Source organism: Chamaea fasciata, unplaced genomic scaffold (assembly GCF_029207755.1).
Source record: "Chamaea fasciata isolate MVZ Bird 193981 ecotype frontalis unplaced genomic scaffold, bChaFas1.0.hap1 SCAF_14, whole genome shotgun sequence".
Lineage (NCBI taxonomy): Eukaryota > Metazoa > Chordata > Aves > Passeriformes > Sylviidae > Chamaea > Chamaea fasciata.
The window spans coordinates 11,948,099-11,974,778 of record NW_027094099.1 but is presented as its reverse complement, the minus strand read 5'-3'; the positions used below and the strand labels follow the sequence as shown (position 1 = coordinate 11,974,778).

Below are 26,680 nucleotides of genomic sequence, written 5' to 3'. Positions count from 1 at the left end.
TGCCAGCCCCTTGTCATGCTTGAGCAGGATTATATCCTCCATGGCAGAGCATCTCAAGATGTCACCCTGGACCCCAGCAACTTCAACAGGTACTGCCCTATGCTGATAGCAAATGTTCTGTTTTCCAGAGGCCTGAAGCTTTATCGTTTTCCCAAAATATTCATGAGTGACCTTTCGGAGGTCTCAGCAATTTCTGAGAGTGTGGAGGCAAGGTTTTAAAGGTTGACACTCACTGATGCAGCGAGATGCTTCTGCTTTTACTCTATTCCAGCTTTTTTGATGTGCAGAGGGGTTTCTCTTTCCAGAAAGTTCTGAAATAGAATCCAAGTAAGTCCTGGCCTGCTGTCCCTGAAATCCCTCCAGAAGAACTTTGGCTCTGGCTCATTTATTTGTACTAGTGGCTGCACACATAATTTATCTCCCACATACATAAAGTGCAGACATACATCAGAATGTGCACAGAACTTTGCATCTTCTGTAATCCAAACAGCACTGGAATTATTGCATCTTTCTAACTAAAGCTTTAAAATGTTAGGTCTCAGCACAGCAAGACTGCAGGCTGTGCTATACTTATTTCCCATGTTTTCTTAGCCCTGTATGAAGACGGTATATCCATTATAGATGCTGCTTTTTCCTTTGCAATCTTCTTCATTTTGCTTGATTTCATTTATGGTTTTTAGTGCTGTTCTCACTTTAGTGAAATTACTTGTGCTTTGCACTGTTTCTGCTGTCAGGAGAGAGTCCTGCAGCCCAGTCAGCTCAGCAGGGGTGGGCATTGCCATGGCTTGCAAAGAGGAGATGCTGCAAGGGATGAACACTGCAAGAAAGCCTGGCCATCACCCTGGCGTCTGCAGTTTGTCTGAGACCTCAGTTATTGTTAAAAACACACTGTGGTAAAAACCCCAGAGGTTTGCCAGTGAAACCTGACCTGATTACACACAGCACAGGCTCAGGTTTCCAAAGCAGGTTTGAGATAGTTGGCATGCAAGAAGGCAAAGGCACTGGGGACATGAAGCAGCACGTTCTGCTGGTAAACCTGGAGGGCTCCCAAGTCCCTCCAGTATTATCCACCAAATCCCACACCCATCCTCTGCTCCTCTGGCAGTGTCCCTGCTGTGGGTTTGGGTAGGATCGTTTTGAGCTTGAGCTCTATTTAATTCCCCTGAATTTTGGACCTGAAAAAAAATCTAAAAATATTGTCCTTTGATCCCATTATGAAGGCCCATGGGAATGCACCTGAGAAAGGCAGTTTTTCCCCTTTACACATGCCCATTCCAGGGCGTGACACACACCTGGGCCTCTTGATTTAAGGATGGATTAGGTGTAGGGCCATGACTGAGTTGCTGCATGATGAGTGTTTGGACACTCCTGTCACAGGGGAATTGCCAGAATTAAATTACTGTTTAATGTAGCTGTATTAAAATATCTTTGTACACTTTAAGGAAGAGTTTAAAACTTCTAGTTGCTCATGGACAACTTGAATTTTGCAATTGTTATCTGTCTTAAATGGTGATCTCTCTCCTCGCAATTGCAGAGCTAAATCTTCTGACAAGTCACAGATGGCCAGCTCACACTTGCCAAAGCTTTGGCCCATGAACTTCAAGCATGAATTTAAACTCGAAGGCAGGACCAGGGCTTTGGTAAAGTTCAACTTTAACTTCAGCTCTTGTTCAAGCATCAATTTAACTACATTTTACTATTGAAAACCACAATGTGGTTGTGGTTCCTTTTGTCTTGTATAAAACCAGTTATTTGAACTGGGCAAAGGTTTGTAGAGTTTTCTGATCCAGAAAGAGTTGGCAATGAATTTGTTTTGAAGAATCATAATCAAGAATTAGACTGTAACAAAGGAAAAACACAGTTTTACTTCATTTAGTTTAGAGCATCTTGCTAAAAAATAATTGGGAAGGAATTGTGTGGGTGCTCTGTCTACGCCTCAACAATGCTGGATGTTCACTAGTGTGAGACTCAAGGCTGATGCAATAGTGAAATCTCCAGACTGCATGGAAAAACACAGAGACATAAGATTCCCATGGAAGATGAAAGAATTAAGGAGAAAAAGAAGTTTTAGGAGTTTGAAGGAAAATAAGCGCCAGCCTAAGTAATTTCATGTGTGACCTCTACTAAGCATTGTATTCCAATGATTTCTGGAATGAAAGAAATCTCAGATTGTGGAGCCCAGAGTAATCAGAGATAGAAAAACAGACCTTTACCTGTCTCACTTGGCTATATGTTTATCTGTTCTTTTGAAATTCAAAATAATTCATAACCTCCAAAAATGATCTCTTAATATAGTAATATCTGTGCCACGCATGAGATACAAACCAAATCACGTTTGGATGAACTTCTGTAGCAATCTTCTAGGGTTAATAATTTCAGAAATAACCTGAGTGAGCAGTTAAAGTGTTTTCAGCCCTGGCACTGTAAGCTGATGGACGGCTATATCTGGGATGGTGCCTCCACAGGCTTCCGGAGTGATCTGCACTAGGCTGGCTAAAGGAAGGTCAGAGGGGAAATAAGGAATTTGACAGGGAGATGTGTACCAGGATTTGGATAGCATTAATGTTGAATATTTGCATGATTAACACTTTCCCTGCCTCTGAGGCACTGTAGAAAGAGCCAGTGGATTTTGTGCCAGACCAGACATCTGTCAGAAGGCTGGAACGCCCAGATTCCTGGGGTGGGCAGGAGCTGGTAGGGATGAATTCACATGACTCAGCTGAAATTGGCAGCACTGTGAGCTGGAAATCCTGTCCAGTGAGCTCAGAGGCACCTCTGGGGTGGATTTGCTCAGAAGAGGAGGGAGGACACCAGTTACAGCACAGCCACCCAGCAGATCCTCATCTTTCTGCTGTGCCCTTCCTTCCTTCCTTCCTTCCTTCCTTCCTTCCTTCCTTCCTTCCTTCCTTCCTTCCTTCCTTCCTTCCTTCCTTCCTTCCTTCCTTCCTTCCTTCCTTCCTTCCTTCCTTCCTTCCTTCCTTCCTTCCTTCCTTCCTTCCTTCCTTCCTTCCTTCCTTCCTTCCTTCCTTCCTTCCTTCCTTCCTTCCTTCCTTCCTTCCTTCCTTCCTTCCTTCCTTCCTTCCTTCCTTCCTTCCTTCCTTCCTTCCTTCCTTCCTTCCTTCCCTCTGATCCAACCCAAGTTTAGAGTAATCCTTCAGTTTCTTTACTTCCATCAAACTGTGTGGCTGAACCAAACAGAATTCCTGTGTCTCCACATGCTGCCATGTGCCACAAAGAGGCTGCTCCAACCTGCCAGCATCATTCCCAGGGAGAGATGGACTGGTCTGCATCTCTCAGGGGGTCTGTGTCTCTCACTGACTGACGGGCAAACACAAAGCCATGGTGGAGACCCACAGGTTGTGTTTTCAGGCTGCTGGGGAACATTGCAGGCTCAGCAGAAATGCCTGATTAGGCTCTAGATAAGATTTGTCTGTCTAATGCCTGGGAGTTTCCCTGCAAGGACGAGCAGGAGGATTGATGCTTCTGGAATGGGGCAGCGCAGGGCAAGTAACTCTGAATGTTTTAGCAGGTGAACAGGAGAGCACAGGCTGGAATTTCAATGCCTAGGAATGAAGTATGCTCTAGAATCTCAGTCCAGATTTGCTGAGGGTTTCTTTCAGGGCAGAAAAAACTGTGTGCAAAACCTTTATGTACCCTCAGGTTCATTCTCCATGGGTTTTGTCTCTTTGGTGGAGTGGTTTCCATCACCTTCACCCCCTCCAAGCTGTTGGTATTTTTCCTTTCCTTTGGTTGGTTTATTTGGTTTGGGTTTTTTTGTTTGTTGGGGGGCAGTGTTGGCTGTGGGTTTTTCGTTGGGTTTGTTTTGTTTTTTTTTGGGGGGGGCAGGGGTAGTGGTATTCTTTTTCTGCTTCACAGAAGTTTGAGAGTTATCTTTAAGACTTAGTTAAGGGCTTTCCTCAAAATTATTGTCCTGAAGCACAAAGGTCCATCAGGCTTGTTACAAGATGGAGGAGAGGCTGGTAATCCAGGAGAAGAGGATGGAAAACATTATTTGGTTGTGAGTAAGTGCCTTCTTTTGGGTGCTGGAGAACAGTACAAAGATTGGCACTTTATACAGAAATCAAAGTCAGAAATTCAATCCTTCAATTTAATGACCCAGGCTTTGTGCCTGTGCAAATTTTCTAATCACAGAAGCAGCAAAGGCAAATACTATTATCAAAGGCACAGGGCTGTTCAGTAAGTCAGCCCGGCTTCTTTGTGCTATCAGCACATCTAAAGATAAGAATTATATCTCCTGAAAGCACATATCTGAAGTATAGTGTAATAAGTCATGTTGTTGAGGCAGCCTGAAAGCAGTGGCAGTTAGATGAAGCATTCCTGACTTTTAATGAGAACAGGGAAATACCTTTAGACATGGTCTGCGAAGGCTCAGAGGGAAGGGTTTTCCCTTGTTAGGGCTCTCTGCTGTGGTTTGATAGGGAGAATTCAGGGAAATGTGCCTGGAGGTGTACAGTGAGGCTCATCACATTGGTGTTCTTTGGTGCCTTGATGAAGGACTTGGATACTTTTAAGAGTCTTATAAGGAAAATTAGGGAGGGGAGGGGCAAATTTCTTGTCAGCAGCAAACAGAAGGGTAGATGCCTATGTGAGTGCTCAGTCATGTGTGCAGCCTTTCTCCTGCTGGGGTGTTTGTGCAGGGATGGGCACAGGTTCATTGCTCAACTCCTCTATTTCATGGGCTGAAGACCTGTGCAGGGGCTTGTTATCGTGTTCACCAGTGAACAACCTTAATTATCTGAAAATTCAAGAGCTCAAAATGAGCCTGTGTCTAAACTTTTTTTAAAAAATCTGGACTCTTTTCACCTTGGGTGACACAAAGCCTCCAGGAGGCTGCAACCCATCCAAAGGTGGAGATCTCAGTGCAGGGAAACTTACACAGTCCAAGTCTGCACTCAGACTCTGGGGGACTCATTAGATTTGTATTTGCCAAGGTTGTGTAGGTAGATTTTTTCCTATGGCTTATTATTCAATGCCAGTCTGATTCATACTTTCAGCTACTTGTCATTTTTGTGATTAAATTCCTTAGCAGTGATAAGGTCTGGAGAAAAACACAGATAACAAGACAAGGCTAGAATGTGCCTGTTGCAGTCCTGCCCAGTTTAGAGATATTTCCTAAATTGTTTCTTTTTCAGATTAGTTCCAAATGAGCTTTTCCTCTTGCTTCCCAGATTGATAAATGCTCAGGAAGGCACAATTAGTATTTCAAAGTGGAGCTCACAGTTCAAGGCTGTGAATGCTTTCTTGTTCTTGTACGTGCATGAGTTCTGACCCCTCCATCCCCTAGATCTGGATGCGATACAAGGAACATCACCACTACTTCCAATAATAATAATAAAGTGCTACTTGGGTTTCATAGCCTGCCCCTCCTGATAACATCTGTGATTCAGAGTTAATCATCCACACAACACAGAAGTCAGCAGATATATTTGAATTCCCTCCTGTCTATTTTAATCCCTTAAACTACCCACAGATCACCCCATGGATGAAAGCCACAAGATTTATATACATTTGTTTTTATAATTGGAAAGAAGCTGAAACACTTGCCAGAACTCCAGGCTGCAGATTGCACCACTCAGTAGAGCTGGGTGAAGCCAGTGCTGGCAATGCCACGTGTGAGCCATCCCAAAGCCCTGAAATTTTCCCTCCTCACCTGCTCCCTTGCTGGTCCCTGTGCTCTGCAGCTGGGATTAACAAGGTGACTCTGAGGAGACACGTCCTTCCTGAGATGATCACATTAGAGCAGGAATTAGAGGAGCATCAGACTGTCCCAGATGGCTGTGGTAAACCAGGCTGCTTGTCACTTTGCAGCCTGGCATGTGAAACCTGAGGGATTTTCCTTGCTTTTACCCCTCTACTGGCTCAGGGAGTGAGGCTTGGGGGTCTTGAGGGAGCATCTCCTGATCTGATGTGCATCCAAGGCACAGCAGCAGGAAAAAATACACAATAGTGGTACACAATACAAAAAAAAAAATACAAAATAGTGGTAGTGAACTTGGGAAGACATTAAAAAAATAGGAATTGAACTGGCACGTGAATCCTCCATGAAACATGTAGGATAGGAAAAGAGATGATAAAATGATGTACTGTGTTTAAATGCAGGAAGTTCTTATTTTTGCTTGAATACATTTGTCTGCAAGCCAAATACTGAGTCAGATCTTGGTTTCATGAGGATCAGCAGATCTGTACCTCAGGGCAGGATCCCTCCTGTAATTTGTTGAGCTTCACAAAACCAAAGATCATTCTTTCCGCCTAAGGAGATGTGGATAAAAAAATTTTAATTTATATTAAGATATGGCCTATACTTTTGAATTTTTAATGGCATTTCCTAAATAGCAGTATTTAGGAAAGGCATTTAAACCCCAATACACCTGACTCTAGTTAGCTAAACACACACCTGACTTGTTACAATCCCTGCCAAAAGCATTCCTCCAGAAGAGTCTACCCTCAGTAACAAAGCCCTGAGAAAACTGGCTGGATGTTCACCCAACAGCCATGTCTGTCATTGTGGGGGGTTGGGTGTGTTTACTGGACTTGAGCTGAAGGCAGAAAACTTTAAAAAAAGCCAAAATTTAAGAAAAGAGGAGTGAACAACAGCTGCAGGGAGCTGGTGGGGAATGGGGGTTCAAGGAAAACAGCTTGAACTGGGAGAAATTGGCAGAGACATGGCCAGATCCTCTGCAGCCCTTTCTCTGCTCTTCTCAGCACCAGTGAGATGTGTGGGCATTTCTCATTCCTCTTTCCAAAACTGTGCTGCTGACTGAAGATGAGGTGACCTGTCCTGAAAGCAGGTTTTGTGCCAGAGGAGATTCAGCCAAGTGCTGGGCAAGTTGTTGGGAGGTTGGGAGAAATTTTTTGAGAGAAAAAACAGCTGTATCCTGACTGAGAGCAAGAAGCACTGACCTCCTGTGATTTATTCTTGGGATGGGTTGGAGGCTAAATAGGGGCTATGCCTTTTTTATGGTCCTTTGAAGTTTAAACTTCAGTCTGTAAGAGACAAACTTACCAAAGCAGCCTGTGGGGATTTCTGCTTGGTTCCCATATTATGAACAGGAAAGTTTTAAATTCCCAGTTCTCTCCCTCCCTTTGAAAGTTCAGCTCACGTAGATGTTGACCAAAATGTCAGAGGGATTGTTTTTAAATAGGAGTAATAACAGTTGGGGGAGACTGACTCATTGGATGGAACTCTCTTGTTTTTTCAAGCCCAAGGAAAAAAATCTGTAATTTTCAGTTGTACTCTATGGCATTCCCTCGTTAGTTTACCCCAGATTTTCATCAGTGAGGTCAGGATTTGGACTGTGCCCTTCCATGTTCATCAGCTGTGTGACACACCATGTCAATAAACATGGTAGGGCTGTTTTCTAGAAAAATATTCATCAGCTTAGAGATTCCCTTTGCTGAAATACAGCCAGGATTGACATCCAGGATAACCAGAAAACCCAGCAGTAGATGATACCCATTTGCCCAAAACTCATAATCCACCTGATGTAGCCAATACTGTGTATTGCTCACAATATTGAGCAAGTGTTATTCATCCTCTCCCAGGCAGTCAGAGCCCCAGACATGCCCTTTTTAATCTTTATTCCAGCCAAATCTCATCTCCAAGTTACGTGACTCCCTTCCCATCACTCACAGAGGTCTCCCCTCCTTTGCCTGCTTGATCACATTTCTCTGAGTGTCTTTGCTTCTGAGAGTTCAGGGTTGAACCGGAGGTGTGTTCTGAGAGTTGTAAATGAGGTATGGATGTGTGTACGTGCAGATCTCTGTCTGCCACATGCTCAAGAACAGGAAACCTCTTGCCTGCTTTTTTACCTTTCCCTCGTCCTTTTTATGCTTTTGCTTATCCCAGGAAGCCTGCTCATTGCCAAAACAGAACACGTCTTAAAACACTTTGTCTGATGTTTTTGCTTTACCTGAAAGAGACAGAACTGCAAATGCCAATATCCTTGGTGGAAAAAAAAACCAAACCAAAAGACCAAAGATCTCTTGGGTTTGTTGCATCCAGCCATTTCCAAAAGAAAACAAGCAGGATAAACACAGTGGTAAAAATGCATGAAGTGCACTGTGGGGATTGTTGAATGACAGTAACAGAGGGCAGAAATGTCAGGTTTTATACAGTCTGGTGTCAGCAGATTCTCAAAAAATTTCAAAGTAATGTTTGAAACAGTGGGGACCCACTAAACACTGACTTTTTGCTAGTGTATATGAAGATTTCCTCCTTCAAAGACCAAATTTTTTCATAAAAACATATAAAATGTTGGCCTGATTAGGACATGAATGAAAAAAAAGAAAGAAGAATGTTCCTTATTTATAAAATGAAACGAACCTTTTCACTAGAAAAAGTTGTGAACACAATTACTTAGTTTTGGGGTGCAAATACCTTAAATAGCTCAAGTTATTTTTCTATACATATTAGTGATGTGGTGCTGGAGCAACATATTAATATGATTTTTATTTAAACTGGAAAGTTAGACTTTCTACCTAAAAATACTTTCATTTGTTTCTCTTGCAAGAAACTCCTAAGAATGAAAGTAGAAGACAAAAAAGTGGTCCTGTGAATTGTTCCACTGGCATTTTATTTATCACATCTGACTTCTATCCCTTGAGTTTTGAGTGCATTTGTCTCCTTTGTGCTGGATTTTAAGCATGAAAGTATCTAAAGCTACGTATGTTCCTCAGCCTTCTGGGCTTTAAAATTCCTTTGAATTTGTAGTTTGGGATCTACCATGAATTCAGTGTTTTCATTCCTTGCCAGTGCTGTGTGTGTCCACACACACCTGTGGCATTCCTGTTGTGCCAGTACTGGGAGTGCCAAAACTAGGGCTCCTCTACAAGATGCTTAGGCTGGCTCAAATTTTTCTTATTCTGCCTGCAAATATTCACCTCAGAGAAGCAGCTGCTAAATAATACAGGATTGAGAGGTTTAAGCAGAGAAATGAAGCAGGACCCAGAGTTTTTTGACCACCCTGAAAGAGAAGAAGGCTTCCTGCGCTTGGGACCAGCCAGGAATGGTGGCCAGCGCAGTGGCTGAGGAAGATACACATACAAAGTCAAAGTTTGACTTTGAGCTCCATGCCCCAGAAAATCCACGCCTGATTACTGATTACTGATTACCCATGCTTGTTTCCTGAGGCTGCATCTCTCCCTCAGTTTTGGCAATGGCTGGAGCACAGGCTCTAACCCTCACCCTCTGCCCAGCTGCGAGGCAGAGTCACAGGAACCATCCTGTGCTGACATCTCTTCCTTTGCTTTCCCTGGAGATGCTGCATCCCAGCTCAGCCACACAAACAGGTATTTTGGAGGGTTTACAGTGGGTTTTGCACAAGCTGAGGAAACAGAACTGAACTGCAGAACTAAATAGGAAACTGCTAAATACCACTAATTTAAAGAGAAAATAACCCCCTTAATCTTTCCAATATTTACACAGAGGATAAGTTCTAATACCTTTGCTTTTCACAGCTCATCCCAAGCACTTTGTTGTGGGAAAGAACTTATTTCCATCTTTTCCTCCACAAACTCCAAAGTAGGTGCTTTGCATTTGATCTTTTCAATCCTGGTGTAATTTATTTCATTGCTTCATTCAGCCTGCTCACGTGCACCCTAGACTGTAGCACTCTATTCCCAAATGACCTGACAACTCAAGATGGTCACAGCTGTGGTTGCTTCATCTTTTTTTAATTCTTTCACCCTCTAGTTTCCTTTTCTAATGCCTTTCTCATTCCTCAGGGAGGTGGAAGTCAGTAAAGTACAGCACCAAAGCTGGTTCCCAGCATCTGGGGGAGTGACAAGCTCTTTTTGTGATGGTGACTTCAGGGGATGAAATGCGCTAACGCAATGCAAATCACCCTTATGAAACAGCCAAATGTCCTGGGACTCCATCCTAAAAATATTCCATGAATATGGCTCTGGTGCATTTCTTTCATTTCCTCTAGTCGGGGGCCAGATCATCTGAAAATATATCCGTTTTTGAGCTGCCCTGTGTTATGACACAGCTGGAGTTGGTTAGCATCTAGAGGGCAGTATCTGGCTTAAGCTGATGGGTCTTTGTATGGCTTTGATTTATTGTTTCAGAACAGCCTGTCCCCTCTCCCATCCTGTAGATAGCTTTGGTTTGTTTTAATGAAAAAAGCAGAACAAGGCCGAAATAGCTTTCCTTTAGTGCTGTCCATGTGTAAAGCAAAGTAAAGGTCCAGGCATGCAGATCCCCTGATTTCACCAAAATGAGGTGGTTTCCCCTTGTTAATCATTCTGCAGGTAGGGATGGGTCATGGGTCACTTCAGGGAATCCACTGGAAAAGTTTTGACTTCCTGAGCTTTCTAGAATGCAGAGAGGCAGATGATGAAGGTGGTGCTTTCTTTCGCTAAGCCGAATTTATATTTTCCATTTTTACCAGGAATGCAGGTAGTTCAAAGAATACATTTAAATCCGGGAAGGTTTTGGTGACGCAGGGAAAGCAAACCATGGTTCAGGCATCTTGGTGTTACATGCTGAGCCACTTAAGAGGGGAGGAAGGAGAAAAAACCCAAAAAGCTAATTATCTTGGTGTTTAGTTTTTCTTTTCAAGTGTAAACTTCATGTGGCTTTCTGCTTTGCACAGCACAAGTGCCTCTCACAGAAGGAATGGGTGTTGGGGTGTTTTGTGTGAGATCCTTTCTATCAGTATAAGAACTGTGCTATATCTGCAGCTTTGGCTCTAAGGCTTGTACCAAAGGTTTCTAGTTTGGAGCCTTTTTTTCTCTGAAAGAAGGTGGCAATGGGAATCACAGGATGAAGGAAAGGCATAGGGGCAATTTTTTTTTGTAAATTTGTATTCCAAAATTTGGGGAAACAGGAGTTAAAAGATGATTTAACTTTATCCTCAGTTATTCTAAACTGACATTGAAGAAACAGCCAGGGAGAAGGAGATTTAATGGAAACCATAATAATAAACTTTGCTGTAAAGTGGAGGAAGCAGGTCTCTTTAGACTGTGGCTCTGGTTCAAGTCGGAGATTACTTTCTAATTCCTGAATCTGTGCCCCCCGGTGAAATGTCTGCTGGATGCTGGTTCCCTCTCCTGCAGCAGCTCTGGATGAACTGGCTGCCTCAGGAGACACGAGTGGGTCTGTGACTGGTTGTACCTCAGCCTCATGGGGCAAGGAAGAGAAAATCCCAGCTTTTAAGCCATCCTGGCACCTGACTCAAAGTCCTCGGAGGTCAGCCGGGGTCCCTGGATCAGACCTTCGTAATAAGCAGCCGTTGTTTCCAGACAAAGCAAAAAAATCTGATTTTCTTTGGCTTTGAGGATTTGTTGTGTTTTTTTTAGAACAGAAAGAGAACCTCAAAGAACATTTCTTTGTTTTCCCCTGAAGACTGTACTCTTGGCTGCAGACCATCTCTCCTGTACTCCAGCCCTCCAGTGCATTCTTTCCCTTTGCCCCCGCCTGCCCTTTCTGCCGACAGAGGAGACTGGCTGCGTGTCACCCTCTGCTACCCCAGGGAAGCTGCTTTCCAGGTGGTGGCAGATATCCCTGTGAGGGACAGGGACAGTGCACTGTGTCCGGCACACGTTCCCTCCCAGGCCAGTGCTCTCGGTGGAATTGGTGAGTGGCTCCTCCGCTCTGACAGAGCTCTGGGGTGAGCCCTGCTGTGCCCTCGGGGTCCTTTTCTCACTCCAGCATCTCCTTTCTTTTTCTCATAGTTAAAATCCAGGTCTGTCTACCTTGCATGCTCTCTTCACTGATTTCAGGCCAAAACGGGTTTCCAGGCTGGAGTTCCTGGGGTAGGTCTGTGTCTGTACCCGAGCTGAGGTTTGCAGTGCTGCTCAGAAAGGGGCCGACTTCTAGGCTGAACTGGGCTCCTTGTGCATCCCTGCTGCTTAGCTTGCTGCAGATGTGGGCACGGTGTAAATATTTGTTTAAACCCATTGTACCCCAAAGGGCTATGAGAAAGATTCCTCTCATGACCAACACTGAGACAGTTTGTGAAACTTCAACCTCTTCTTATGCCCATGAAAAGAGATTTCTAAAACAATCCGATTCTAATAATCAGATTTTGTGAAGAAAGGTGAGCACCAAAGCACATTTCTTATTTTGGAGTCACGAAGACTCTTAAAACCTTTGCACTGTCTTTGTGAGACTTGAGAACACCTTTGGTTAAAAAAACATATTACGAAACTGTTTCTCAGTCAGCTAAAATAGTTAGGCAGGAAAAAAGTGTTTTGTGGTTTAACCATGAGTCCCATGATGCTTCACCTGACTAAGTAACTACTTCAGGAATCAATCCACAAACGCCAGATTTGAAAATAAGATGGGATATATTTATTCATTCAACCATAACACATGAGCAATCGAATCCGGGAATGCCTTCCCTGCTAACCGGGCTCCTTGAGGATGGCCAGGTCTCTTTCATTACAGGAATTGTGAAACACCAATTTGGTAATTAATCTTCCTTTAAAAAAAAAATAAAAAGAGATTGCCCAAATTCTGTAAACAGGTTGTTTACTACTAAATAGCAGGAAAAATGGTCACACGTGTGGGTCTGTGAGGGAAGAGCCATGAGCTGCCAGCAGCCGTCTGGACCTGGCACATGCAGACTGATGGGTCAAACCTAACTGAATTCTGGCAGTATCAGCATTCTGGTTCTCTGTTTAGTTCAGCAGTTATTTTTTTAGCTTTTCAGAGTCCAGAAGTTATGGATTTGGCTTTTTTTCTTTTCCTGTTGTTGTTTTTTGGACTATTTCATAATGAGTGGGATGTTTCCCCTTCTTTTTTTAACCCCACATGCTGGATCCTTGGAAAGGAACCAAGCTTACTCATTCTTTCTTCCAGACAAATAGAAACAAATATTTAGTTTTAAAAGAAATGGAATGAAGAATCCCTGTAAAGTTCATGTATCTTTTTGATCCCAGAGCTGAACTGAGCTGTTTATATAATTTCCTCAGCCTGAATCGCAGAATGGACAAGATTGAAAACATACTTGGAAGAGCCAGAAACAAAAGTGAACTCCAAAGGCCAGAAGACCTGGCTGCCTTGGAGCTCCTGTTATGCATGCTTTGAGCTCTGCAATGAAGTGAGCTGATGCTGGTAATTCCAAACAAACCTGTGTCCCCCTGCACAACAGCCTAAACACAGCTGCTGCTCCTTCTCTGGTGGGATGTCACCATGCCTGGGGGCAGCAGGGCTGCCTGGGGCTGGAGGGGGGTGTGCCCCACATGATGCTTGCTTGGGGATATGGGCTGCAAGTCTCATCACACCAGGAGAAGAGGGGAGCTCAGCCTGTCATCTTGCAGGATTTGGCAGTGGATGTGCCATGTTTAACTGTTAGAGCTGGTTTGTGATGCTGGGAAATGTGAGGGGTAGTGCAATTTAGCACAAGCAGCTCCAGCCTGTACCCAGTTTATCCTCTAAGCACACAGGGACCCTGATCCCTCTGTTTGCTCCCATCTGTAGGTACCTGTTTGTCCATCTGTGAGCCTGTGGAGCTTGGAGAGGACACAGTTACTGCTTCCAGCAAGGCTGTGAGCGGATTAAAATCGTGTCACACATGCAGCCAGGGCACCCCTGGAGCTGTGGCCCCAACCCCTTCCCAGAGAGGCCAGTGGCTGCCCAGCACCCCATGTCCATGTCCAGCTCCCCATGTCCATGTCCAGCACCCCATTTCCATATCCCAGCACATGTCCCACTGCCAGGTGTGTGGAGCTCCACAGGTACCAACCCTGAAGGGTGAAAGAGCCTCTTGTGTTACACAGTGTCCATGCAGACACCTAAGGAGGAGCTGTAGGGAATTCCCACATGTGAATCTGCCCAGCATCACGTAACCTGTTTAGAGTGAAGGGTTTTGCTCTGATTCTCTGCAGCCTTTTGTGCTGCGCTTCAAATATTCCCTCAAAGATAATGCTCAGCTAGGAGCATGTGCGTGCACATTCATGGCACCTCTCCCCCACCATTTCCTTCTTTCAAACCAGAACAAAGGGACTCTTGGGAGGGTTTATTCTGGATTAGCTTTGAATTCCAAAGGATGACATTGCTGCTGTGTTTCAAACCAGGAAGTAATTCTGGTTAACAGGAATAACTGAAAAACTAGAGCCAGATTTTCCGTTCGCTTGCTGTAAATCCACCCCACTCTAAATCCTGCAGAACTGTTTCAGGCTCACACAGATCTGCACTTGATTTTATAGCCAGGCAAAATATATGAAATCCATACTCAACTTACTTCAAGCTAGAGTGTTGATCAGAGGATCCTTCAAACTGCATCGCAACAACCCTTTTATAAATGTTAATAATGAACACTTAAATGTGAATCAGGATCACAATTTGAGTAAAGGATTCTTACTTTTGGGATCATGTACATCTGGGCATTGATACCCAGTGTCATTTGGCGGATAAAAAACAGTTAGCAAGCTGATTTTTAAGGTTGTCTCTGATGTAATTGCAGGTTGCTATCACAAACACACCCTCAGTCTAGTATACAGGGATCCAGATCCAGTCTCTTGGCAGGGCAGACGTACAAAACCACTTTACATCTGCATTCATTAAGGTATTTTGTGTTTTACTGCATTTGAAGTCGTGGTTAAATAGGGGAAACATTATCTCCAAGGAGAGGTACTGCAGAATCTTGCTGAGCCTTGGCAGAAGGAAATGGGAAGTTCCCTTGGAAGAGGCAAGTACATTGTTCTCCCTTACAGTTAACTCAATTAAAGTCGCTGGGAGTTCGTATTCTATTCAGATGAGGATTTGAGCTCTTAGGGGGAAAAAATGGCCTTTTATCACCTCAGAAGAAGAATTAACACCATTGCTCTAATGTAGAGGAAGGGGAGGAAAAAGCAAACTAGAAGCCATTGTTTACAAAGGCTGTGGGGGAAAAAACAAGTTTGTTTTTCTGATTTTTCTCTGCTGCCATTGCACTAAAAGATAAAATTAACTATATTTCATTACTAAAGATGTTTGGGACTGTCAGATTGTCCCTGCACATGCCTTACATATCTGTTTAGACAGAGAAGATTGGCTGAAATAATTCTTGCAAGGACACTGCCCAGGCTTACATGCCTGCGTGCTACTGAATTATAATTAACAGTAACAAATGCCAAGCAAAGCTGGTACAGCATCCTTAAGGAATATGAGCAGCCAAGATTTCTTGCTAATGCACTGGCTGCATCGTCAAAAATTGATTCAAAGCCATTAGCAAGCAGGTGTTAGTGGAGGCAGCATCCAGCCCGTGGTGAGGCACAGACACCTGTGTGTGCAGCACTGTGGGACAGGTGTGGTGTCCTCAAAGCTTCTTTGTCTTTCCTAAGGCTTTAATGCAAATTGTTGTTTTTCTAAGGAAGTTTTAGTTTCAACACACGTAGTCCCAGCTGCAGTAAAGGCTGGTATAGGCAAATGGTAAAGGTTAATGCCTAAAGAGGGATTCTTACCTTAAATCTTGAAAGGCACAGAAAATTTGGAAAATGAAGAAGGACATTTTTTGTTCTTGCTTTGCTGAATGAAATGTGAAAGTTGGAGATGTTTTAATTTCTTATCCAAGCTTCCCCAAAGGCTAAGTGAGCTGTAGTGTTCCCTGCCCCAGGTCCCACAGGGCTGTGTGCTGGCTCCCCGAGGGGTCTGAAGTGCGCAGATGGGACAGGACAGGACACACATCACAGCTGCCCTTTGGGCAGTGGATCACATGCGGGCCTGTTTGCTGGCATGGTTACTCCCTGCTGGGCTTGCATCCTGACTTTCACACACTTCCCACACTTAGGATGGTTAGACAGCCAGGGCAGGCAAAAGATTTTGTCTGTGTTTGCTCCTTCTCACTTCCCTTTGCCCACCCCTGGTCCGGACATTCATATTTCCCTTACCCTTGACCCCAAATTCCATTCAGCATCCTCTGACTTCTTGCAGAAGTCACTTTTTAACACTTGGCTCCCACATTCAGTCTGGCCTTATATTCCCTGCGGACATACATGTTCCAGATTGATGGGATGTGAACTTCCTGGTGCCTGCAGGCTTTGGAAAACTGTGTACACTGCAGCCTTGTGTACCCTGGGTTCAGGGTTCTGACAGCCTGACCTTGCTCTGCTGTTGCTCACCTTGGTGGAGGTTCTGTTCTCTCAGGATGGGCTGTGCCCAAGATGTTGGGAGGATGCACCAGTGCCAGGCTGCTCAGAGAGCTTTTGGCTTTCTAAAAGTAAATACCATGGCACATCTTGAGATGTGTAACCTGGGGAAGAATTTCTTGCTGTAGGAAAGGAGAAGAGCAAGAGCTACTTCTGCTACAACTTCTTTGAGGCACTGGGACAAGCCTTCCAAGGAGGAAGAGTTTGGTTTTATATATACAATATTTACATTTTCAGGGAAAACAATCCTAAAAAAGGCATGTGTCATTTCTATTTCTCTGTCTGCTGTCTCAGCACCTCTGCCTTGCTCCATGGGCAAATCTGCTGTGTCCAGTGACAGTAATTTCCCCCACATGAAAGGAAACTGTATTAAGGCTGAACTAAGCATTTTACTCTCAGGATTCTTGACTTCCTATACACGTTTTACTAATCCACGGAAGATGCTGATTACCTCATTGCTCATGGTTTTGTAACCCTTTGAGAACGGGTTTTGCTTTCTCCTTCCACTGACCAACAATCAATGATGTCACTTCATCGGTACCAATGATACATTTAAAATTATAGGTATTTTTAAGATGTAGATATTTTCCTTGCTTTTAACCCCCTTATGGAGGAGCAGGATCATAGTCCAAGGCTCCTCAGCCCACCTCCATATAACCTACTTCTGCTTTTTCCATTGTAGGTAAATGGCACAATGTTCTTGTTCACCAGTACTGGAATATTCTTCGTGGTGCTGGATGCATGTTCAGGAGCAGTTGTGGGTAGGCAGCACTCTGACACAGTTACCAGTGAAAATGCTGCCCCTGAAGTAACAGAATATGTTCAAACATCCATGAAAGAGAGGTAAGAAAACGGCTGAGATTCTACTTCATGTAGCAACCTGTGGCTGATAGACAAAGAAAGGAAAATGATGTAATTTCATAACCAAACCTGTGCTCTGCAGAAATCTGACACAAATGAAACATGTACAAATCCCCAGCATCAGCCAGATAAGATTTCTCTCCCAGGATTGTACAGATTAGAGCAGACAGAAACAGGTTTTCTAGAAAACTGGCAATTTCCTCTAAATAAGCCAGTCACTTTCCAAAATGGAGTAGATAAGATCCTTGCAATGGCACTTGGGATCCTGTGCACCCATCCTCATGTCCAGCCACTTCCTGGCAGCCAGTGATTCAGTTTTCCATTTTGGAAACAAGTCCATTTCTGTTTATTCTTACTGATTGTTTTTGCATCTTGTGACAGATGAAAGTCACAGGTGTGCCAGATTTTCCAGTGGGACTTTTCTTGGGTGAGCCAATGACTAGTCCTGCCTGCCTGCTGGTTCTGCCTTGCGTGGGTCCTGGCAATGGTCTGGACCATCTCTGTTTGTGTCTGTCCCACATTCCTTGTGGTTTTATGTGTTGCCACATAAACATGGAACAGCAGAGATGGATAGAAATATTCTTGGCTGCTGGTAGAAGCAGGTCAAGCAACCAGAAAGCAGACTTTCAGTCCAAGGAATTTCTGAGCAGTTCATGACCAAAGATTTGAACACTCCTGAGTTATTACATCTGCATTTCTGCACATGAGTGTGTACATGCATCAGATGTGCACGAAGTGCCATATATCCATGCAATGTCTGTACATTCAGTTTGTTTTCCTGGTAAGGTTTTGCAATGAGGCATTCAGCTAAATGTGACCACTTGTGCCTGCAATTCACTGCAGGTACAACTCACTGGGGACTGAAAGGACATCTGTGAGGACCAAAGGCAGGATGGAGATTGACTGAAAATCAGAATCAGGATATAGATGGTTTCAGAGTCGCAGCACTGCACAGCCACTGAGTGTCCCTCTCCCGTAAGAGAGGGAGGCACTCACAGTCATTTGGGCTGGTTTTGATTCTATGTGAAGCACAGGTTTAATCTAGGACGATTTAAATGGAGGCTTAAACTTGGGAAAGCTTACATGGGATTGAAATAAGGGGATTTAGATATTCTTAAAGTCAAGAATGCTCCTACATACTTTTCTGAATTGGAGCTTAAAGATCTTGAAGATCCTTAATGAAGCAATATTTTGCAATTATGTAGTAATTACTGTTCTTCTTTCCAGATCACTTGTCCTTGTGTGCACCAGGAACATCCCAGACATGCTGGGCAGCTCCGAAATGTCTGGTTTAGTCAGGTTACATTCGGCAAAGCCTAGTATCTTCCACAAGGGATGTAAATATATTTATTCTATCACGTTTCTTTGGCTTTCTATGTTTTCCATGTTTCACTGCCTTTTAATTAGGTTGGAAAACACAGCAGAATTACTGGTGTGTATCCCATCCAAACATGTACACATAGTTATAAAGTGCTTATCAATGTATTTCCCACCACAATATGCCAGTGTAACCTCTTGGCTTAGGGATGGTGAGAAATAGGGGATTTATTTCAGAATATTGACTCCACTTTGCCACTGAGAAGTTGCATGCTGCAAATTTTTCATTCTAAGGGGAGCTTGTTTTTCTAACAAAAAAATAAAGGGGGGGGCGGGGGTGGGGAAAGAGAATCATTTGATAAAGATTCCAACTCTAAAGTTTCACTGCTTTGTGAGGAAAAACAATTATAACCTGAAAAGTTGATGAAAAAGAAAGTAGTCTGCAGTGAAATAGGAGCTATTTATTGTTTTGGATAGAAGGACGTTGAAATCAATAGTTTGGAAGAGTCCTTATTACAATTTTACCTTGTACTGCTGCAAGAAATCCATTGGTATCATTGATTCAGAAAATCCATGCTGGGTTTCCTACTGGAAAACTAGATGCTATTGAGTCCAGGTTTGGATGAATAATATGAGTGATAAGGGAATCAAGAAGCCACCTAACTTGATGCAGATTTCAGGCCCTCACACAGAGATCAGATGGAAAATGGACTGTATTTCCAGCTTCTTATCTTTTGGGATGAAGGAGGGGGAGTGGGTTACAGGGGGACTTTTTCCCCACTGCTTTACTGAAATTCATATCAATTTCTGGTTCAAGTTTCAAAGCTCATTGCTATGACCATTCCAGGGGAAGACAACACAGTCTTTACAGCAGAGGCAGGGATTTCATTTCGGTGCATGTTTGATTCCTGAGAAGCTGCTCCTTCTTTCATCCTTTGAAATGCAAAAGCTTGAGGTTTTCTTTTCTGGTTTTGTCCTGAAACTTTATTGTTTCATTCTTTCATCAAAGCCCCGAACACTTCTGAAAGGAATTTTTTGATTAAAAAGGAATCTTTTTGTTGTTGTTGTTGTTTGTTTATTTTGCCAAACTTTGTTCCCTGAACCTCCTGTGCCATCCTCTTGGCTGTTTTGGGAGCTTGGTTCAGCCTCCTGCCCTGACTGCTCCAGTGGCACAAAAAGCAGCAGGCAAGGCCAGCACCATCCTGGTGACACTGGCTGGAAGTCTTGTCCTGGCCCTGCCACCTTGGTGGGATGCTGGTGACTGGCAGAGGGACTGAGCTGCTGCTGGCTGATCACAAGCTGCCCCTGTTTTGCCTTTCCTAAGGGCAAGGGTGTTCACCCGTGTGCCTGCCCTGATTTCCAGTCTGGGTAATTTTGTTCTGCTCCATGAGCTTGCTCCTGCTGGTTCAGGTATTTGGGCTATTTGACTTCACAGCTCCAGGACTGCTCCTAGCTGGGGGGGCTGTGTTTCAGGGCAGGCTGGAGCATTTCTCCCCAGCACACATTGCTTCTGCCAGGGATAATGCAAAAAAACTCCAATCCTTTTGACCCCAAAGGGATCAGGATTTAGGGTCTTGTTTCCTGGTTTTGCAAAACCTTATTTAAATTAGAAGTGTTTACAGGAATAGTCTCGATCCAGCCAGCTGCAAATAGCCTTGGGACCCTTTGCAATGAAAAGCATAATATAAACACAAGATATTATTATTAAAGTGGAGAATACATAATGCCTTTGTACTTTGGGACAGCAGAGGACCAGAGCAGAGTCAACATGAGGGATAGTTAAGGCATAACAGGATGAAACAGATGTAAACTAATAAAAGAAGGATTCAAAGTGTCTAACCATTTTCAGGTAGTTAAATAAGAAAAAGTACCAGTATTATTTAAAAAATAAAGAGCAAAACAATATTCCCGCTAACTGACATCTGGGCACCTGGCTTAGCCTGTTGAAATACCAGCAGATCCATGATGCAGCAAGTTTACAGTTTCAGTGAGGCTCATTCCCACTTCCATCCCCCATTCTCTCTCCTATATGTTCTGTTATTTTAATTCAAGAAATAAAAGAAGGGGTAAGAAATTTCCATGATGTGTGGAGGGATCCCAGGCTGAGCTGCTGGTAAGTGAACTGCCACACCAAGAGAGTTACTTCTCTCCTTGTGTCTCTTTTTCAGGGAGTTTTTACATGCTTGGCTATAAAGGACAAGACAAACCATCCTGGATCAAAGCCTTTAGTCATGCTAGTTATCAGAAAGCTGCTCCTCTACAGCATTATGTTCCCTTGAAGCTGAAAAACAATCTCAGTGTCCTGATAATACTGTTGAGCCACTAAAACTTGTTTTTTTCTCAGACCTGCTTGGAGCACATCTCTGCAAAGGCTGGGGCGCCCCGGGGTTAGCACTGCTGGGGAGCACCAGTCAGGCAGAGCCCAGCACCACCACCACCAAAACCTGCTGTTCTTACAAGATTGTACCAAACCCATGGTGTTCATTTGTATATTTCATAACCAATAAATATATTCTCACCTTACACTCTGTGTTAGAGCTTTGTTTTCCAACCAGTGCCTTACAGGAGCAGTCTGTGGGCTGCCCTTCCCCAGGGGAAGTGTTTCAACATATCTCTGATTTGGTATTAAAAGGTAAGTTTCAAAGGCAAGAGCTGCTCTGTGGTAACAGTGGGACTACAAATGAAATTTGGCATGGAAGTTTAGCAATTCCAGGGAGACCTGAACTTAAGCAAAGGTAGGGAATTGTCCCTTCATTCCTGTTTTTATCCGTTAATGTCTTCTTTTTTTTAAAAAAAGTATCTATCTGCTGTGACATCTTAGGTGAACTCAGCAACATCTGCTTGGTCAGTGTGCAGTGATCTGGTGACAGTGTCTTCTAATTGAACTGAGCACAGAGCACAACAAGGAGTTATGGATGTGTTTCTATCTGAAGCTAATGACTAGTCAAATTATGTTTGTCTAACTGATGTGAGCATTTAATTAAAGACCTACAGGAATAAAACCCAGGATAAAGGATGTGCTGCTTAGGGTAAAGTCTTGAGTTCCTCTCAGGCAATGCTTGTATTGACTTTCTGCTCCAGTTGAGGACTGAAATATTGTCAGTATTAGTGGCTAATTCTCCTTGCTTTATGTTTATGCTGCAGCTGTTTGAAGTAAAGACAAAACCAGAGATTTATATGCAGAGTGAGAAAAAACTGATGACCTCATTGTCTGCAGTTAAGCACAAAGTAACCCTGAAATGATGTTAAGAGTCACTTGGGTTTGAACATGATGCAACCTGGTGACAGCACTGAAGGGACAGGTGATTTCAGATCATCCCTATCACTGAATAACATGGCCTGTTCAAACAGGTGGGTGCAGGTTTTGTAACTGGTGTCCTGTTGTTTCTTTGGAATTCTCAGAAATGACCAAACAAGTAGCTACAGGGAAAGGTTAGTGTTTTGTTGGCCAGACTTTTGCTCCCTGGTGAGTGAGTTGCTCTGGCATCCACACGCTGGCCAGCTGCATTGTGCCTCTGAGTGAGGACAGAGTGCCTTGGATGGGACACTTGCCTCTGGTCCTTGGGTGTGGGGTGAGAGGACACCCAGAAGGTTCACAGGCAGAAAAGGAGGCTGTGGCTCCATCCCCACACCAGGTAGGAGAGGTGAGAGTTGACTTTGGCCAGGGAAGAGATCCTGGCTTGCCAGAAAGGGAAGAAATCAGTGATGCTGCTCAGTAAAGGTAAGACAAATTGTGATGCATGGGACAGCATGGGGATGAGAATTGGTACAGTAGCCTGAGCAGCTGGAACTGACCCTCTAGGGAGATCCCTGAAGTCCTTTTGAACTCCTATTAATACCTAATTGTTGTGATTTCTGATGCTGTATAGAGGAAAAAGAGCAAGATGTTTTTGGCTCGTAAGCATAAGCCCAACACTGGAGCAAGTACTTACAGAGCAAGCTTTTAACTTCTTGGAGATTTATTTGATAATCTGTGACATGTCCAGACCCTGGATCCCAATAAAACTTTGCAGAGCTCTAACCCCAGGCTGAGACTAAACAATTAGCAAAGGAAGAGCCTGGTGAAGGAAGGAGAGGAATGTGCCTAAACCTCTGAAAAATCTCTATTCCTCCTCCCGCCCTAGAAGGAGAGCAAATGGCAAATGTCCTGGAGAGGAAGGCGTGGAGTCATGGCGAGCCAGATGCAAACAGTGAAGTACCACAAAAGCAAAAAGAAAAATATTTACATCCTGATGCAGTTATTTGGGTAGTTAAAAGCAGCAGTTTGAAGAGGATTCAGGATGCTGTGATCCTCTTCAGCCGCAGCACTCACTTTCCTTACCTTGGGAGGGAAAAGAGCCCTCTAAGCAGGGACACTCTGCAGAGGGTACAGCTCCTCCAGGGACTGCCGGGGCATTCAAGGGGATGTTTTCAAAGGCTGCTGCTCACTTGGCACGCACCAGGAGCCGGTGTGTATGAAGCTGTGGGGTAAGTGCTGTGTGAACGTTGTGTTTGTAGGAAGCTGCCCTGCTCCTCCGGGGGATTTCCCGAGGATATCCACCCCCATGCTGGGGTCCTCGTGGACTGACTGCTAATCCAGGTATCTCCAGCACATCCCATGCCTTCAGGGTGTGTGGCCATTCTGGTCATCCCCAGAGCATTTCTGCAGTGGCTCTGACATCCCCTGGAAGCACGAGCTTGGCTGGCAGCAGGCACAGCAGGGTCAGTGCACCCTGAGCCTCAGCAAACGGGGCTCAGCTTCCCACTCCTTTGGTGCTTTGAAAACTTCATATGGTGGAGGAGGGTTTAACTCAGGGAAATGCTGAGCACTTCAAAAGCATGTGAAACTGGGAGTCAGTCAGCCTCGGATGGGTGGAGTGATGGGAATTGCAAATGATTTTGTTTAAACAGAGCCAAAAATTGTTTCCTTTCCTCTTCAAAGTCCATAAGCCTCTAAAAAAAATCTTTAAAAAAGCATAGCTTTAAACCCCCTACTTTCCCCCTTTTATTTCTGTCTCAAAACAGTTTGCCAATATTACAACAAATCAGCAAACACCTTAGTTTTTCTTTAATTTATTCATTGTAAAAATTTCCTCTAACTCCTGCTCCTCATTCAGAATCTATTTTTATGGACATCAGGAACCAAGGGACTTGCAGTGATGTTTACACAGAGTATGTGTGCAGAACCTTCTTGTTGGGAAAGTTATTAGATAAATTTATAAGAAACCAAGCTTCACTGGGAAAACAGTCAGAATGTTGCTTTTGACTCCAGTATTGATTCATTGAGAATTAAAGTCTGTTCCTGAGTTTAATCTTCCTCCTCTTGCTAGTAAAAACGAGCAGCTGATGTGTGGGTGGCAAGCACAAGAAAAAGATGTGAAGCAGAGGCAGTTATGCTGCTGCCATGCGCTGGGACTGAACAGCATTTCCATTAGCAATCCCCAGAAATTCCTGTGTTTATTTTCTGAAGGCTTTAGCTGTGCCTGTGGCTGGGTGTGTGAAAATCTCCTCTGTATGTCACTGTAGCAAGGGCTGGCATGTTCTCAGGTCAGAAAAGCAAAAATGCACCTCAAATCCATCTTCCCAGCTGGGGCTAAAATGCAAAATTCCATGAGCAGAGGGGACCTGCTGCCATGCAGTGTCAGCAAGAAGGGAGCAGAGGCGTTAATTAAACAGCTCCTCCCTCTCCCAGGATCAGCTTCCAAATCGGTGTTGGCCTCCCTGCGTATGCATGGGGACAGAAGCAGCAAGGCTTCAGACCTGGCTACCAAATTGCTGCAACCTCGGCATCAGCGCTGGCTGTGGGAGGCTCCGGGCTTGGAGCACCACGGCCCTGGCACTGACCCATCAGGGTCTCTGACAGCATCTCCCTTGCAGAGGGGGCTCCTGGGGAACAGAGATTTTACTCACAGGTCATCCCACGCACCTGGGCAATTTCGTGTCTGCTGAGAGTTCACTGCCCATCAGGCTGAAAGGCGCCTTTTCCCCCTGAGCTTTCCCTGTTCTCTGGGGATGCTGCTGGATCCCCGCTCTGCCCCCATGCAGGTTGGTGGTCTCTTTCACTGGGCTGCAGCAGCAACAGAAGCCACATGGTTTGCTGCCCCTGTTCGACATCTTTTTCAGGAGAGATCAGGTAGCTGCTCCTTTTTCCAGTCCTTGCCTCATTTTTAATGAGTTGTGAATGATCCCATTATGCCCTGCTTGACATACTAAAAGGAGCTGTCTCCAGCTGATGCTGAAGGTACCTCCTCCAAAGAGTGTCAAGCCAGTCTTAAAAAGCACTTCGAAACACCCAGTATTGGGAGGAACTTTTAAAAATTTTGTTGCCGGCTTTGGGTGGTTGGCCCTGAGCTGTGCAAGGGGGCGAGTCACCGTGTGTGCTTCTGGTGCCCCCCAGAAACTCCGCCCTGACCCTTCAGATTCAGGGTGTCTGTGTGACCCCACCACGACACCTGCGACAATGCAGCTTCCTCAGAGCATTACTTCACTGTTTTGTTCTCAGAATCGTCTGCAGTGAGTTGCCTCCAGCATTAAAACCGTGGGAAGGGCGGTGGATAGGGATTCCTCTGTGCAGTGTGCTTTCTAGTACAGCATCGTTGCTGACACCTGCAGTGGCAGCCAGCTGAGGACTAATGGTTTCCTGCATCTACTTTTAGCATTGTCTGCTGCTATTGTTCACTTTTGGGAAAAGTTCAGCAGCTGGGAATCATTTCAGAGAGCCTGCCTTGCCAGATCCAAGGATATGAGTCCCCACTTGCCATTGCCAGGCAGCTTTTAATGGCTAGATATAAAAGCTTTTCTCACCCAGGAGAGAAGTCCCAGATGGTATTTGAGGAAGGCTGGAGATGATAGGCTTAGGCAGCCACTTGCATGGCCCTTGTGCTCTGAGTGCCCGAATCTGCAGGGAGATTTGTTGACACTGGTGGTTACATCAGAGCTGGAGTCAGGAGTGTGGCGCCTGTTCAAGGATGTGTGGCTGTATCCCCACGTGGCTCCCAGTGCTGAGCCGAGGAAGAGCTGCCTGGCAGGAGATAACTGCTCCTGAGCCTGCTCCAGCACACAGGAGAGTCACTGTCTCTTCCTCCTCTTGTACCAAACAATCAAACCAGACATGCCACTGTTTGCACCCAGTGTTTGGGAAAGGTGCTTAATTGAGAGGTTTTGAAGGAAAATTCCTGAGATTATCCTCCGAGCAGCATTTTTCCAGCCCGGTGTTAGTCAGAGCTGAATCAGAGGAGTCGGATCCTCTTGGCCCTCTTGGCTCCCAGCCTTTCCAACCCGAGTGCCAGTTAATACTAACACTGCAATGAACTCGGGCTCGGTGAAAGCCGAATCAAACACCCTACCTCAGCCACAAAATAAGCAGAATATTCTTTGGACTGTGGCAGATCAGACACTGCGAAAACATCGGAGGCCTGGCACACAGCTGATGCCTCCAAAAATGACATATCTTCCCAGTGTCTGATTGCTTGTTTTGATCTCTGCTGATGAAGATGCATGCCATCAGGGAAGCAGTCCCTGGTGAGCAACAGGGGATATAAAACCAGAAGCCATTTTCCACAACCTGATGGTAAGTACTGTGCAGTTCTTGGCTCTGCAGAAAGCAAAGACTGAGAAATTTCTTGATGTAGTTTCCTACCAGTTTGCTACAGGTTTGTGTCAGAGGTAAGGTCATGAGTTGGACAGAACAGAGATGCTCCTCTGAGCTTTTAATGGGTCAGAACAAAGACATTTCTTTGCTACCTACACAGCTATGGGAGAGCAAATGCATGCTACTGTCAAAAAAAACAGTCTCTTCTTTTTATTCCTGTGAACTCTTATATCATCTGAATGTATTTTATGACCAAAACCTCACTGGTTGGAACCTGGCTTCATGGAGCACTAACACAGAGATGTGTCCACACTCTGAGAAACGCTGTTTATCTGCAGTGACCATCCTGTGGTCTTACCTCTTGTTTAGTTCTTCCTCGATGGTTACAGCAGAGCCTAATGGCTGGGTCTGCAGATCAGGCTGTGTAATAATCACTAATAAATCCTGGCATTTTAATGGTGACTGCTTACTTTGGGTGTACCTCTAATAATGTTTCTTTGAAAGAGCTCTGGCTTATCCAATGTTGATGGTTAATGTTGTTAAAATGTCAGACATGTGCAGCCTGGTTCAGGCACAAATTCCATGGCGACAGCACTGCTCTCTGATAATGTATATCATTCAAAGTTATAGCGTTGCTAAGTGCATTCCTCTCTTCCACTGCTCTGTAACAGCATTTCAGCACCTGATAGACTCTACCAAGCCCTGAGTCTATGCTGTTTCTAGAGTTCAGGGCTGTCAAATACACTATACCAAAGCAAACAAACATTTCCCTGGCAAAATATTTCCTGTAAAATCTGGTCCTAATGCTATTTTTAATGCTATCATTGGATTACATGT

General features: G+C 44.4%; 2 protein-coding genes across 3 annotated transcripts in view; both read left to right on the top strand.

Moving 5' to 3' along the window:
• LOC136297026 (collagen alpha-2(I) chain) overlaps positions 1-20,768 on the top strand; it is a 46,451-nt gene extending 25,683 nt beyond the window's left edge. Inside the window, exons 17-18 of the mRNA XM_066196626.1 lie at positions 16,778-16,938; positions 20,442-20,768. The gene's annotated coding sequence lies outside the window, so the exon portion shown is untranslated. The remainder of the gene's footprint in view (positions 1-16,777; positions 16,939-20,441) is intronic.
• The window catches only part of CEMIP (cell migration inducing hyaluronidase 1), a 102,136-nt gene that overhangs the window by 23,686 nt on the left and 51,770 nt on the right, over positions 1-26,680 (top strand). The window lies entirely within an intron of this gene.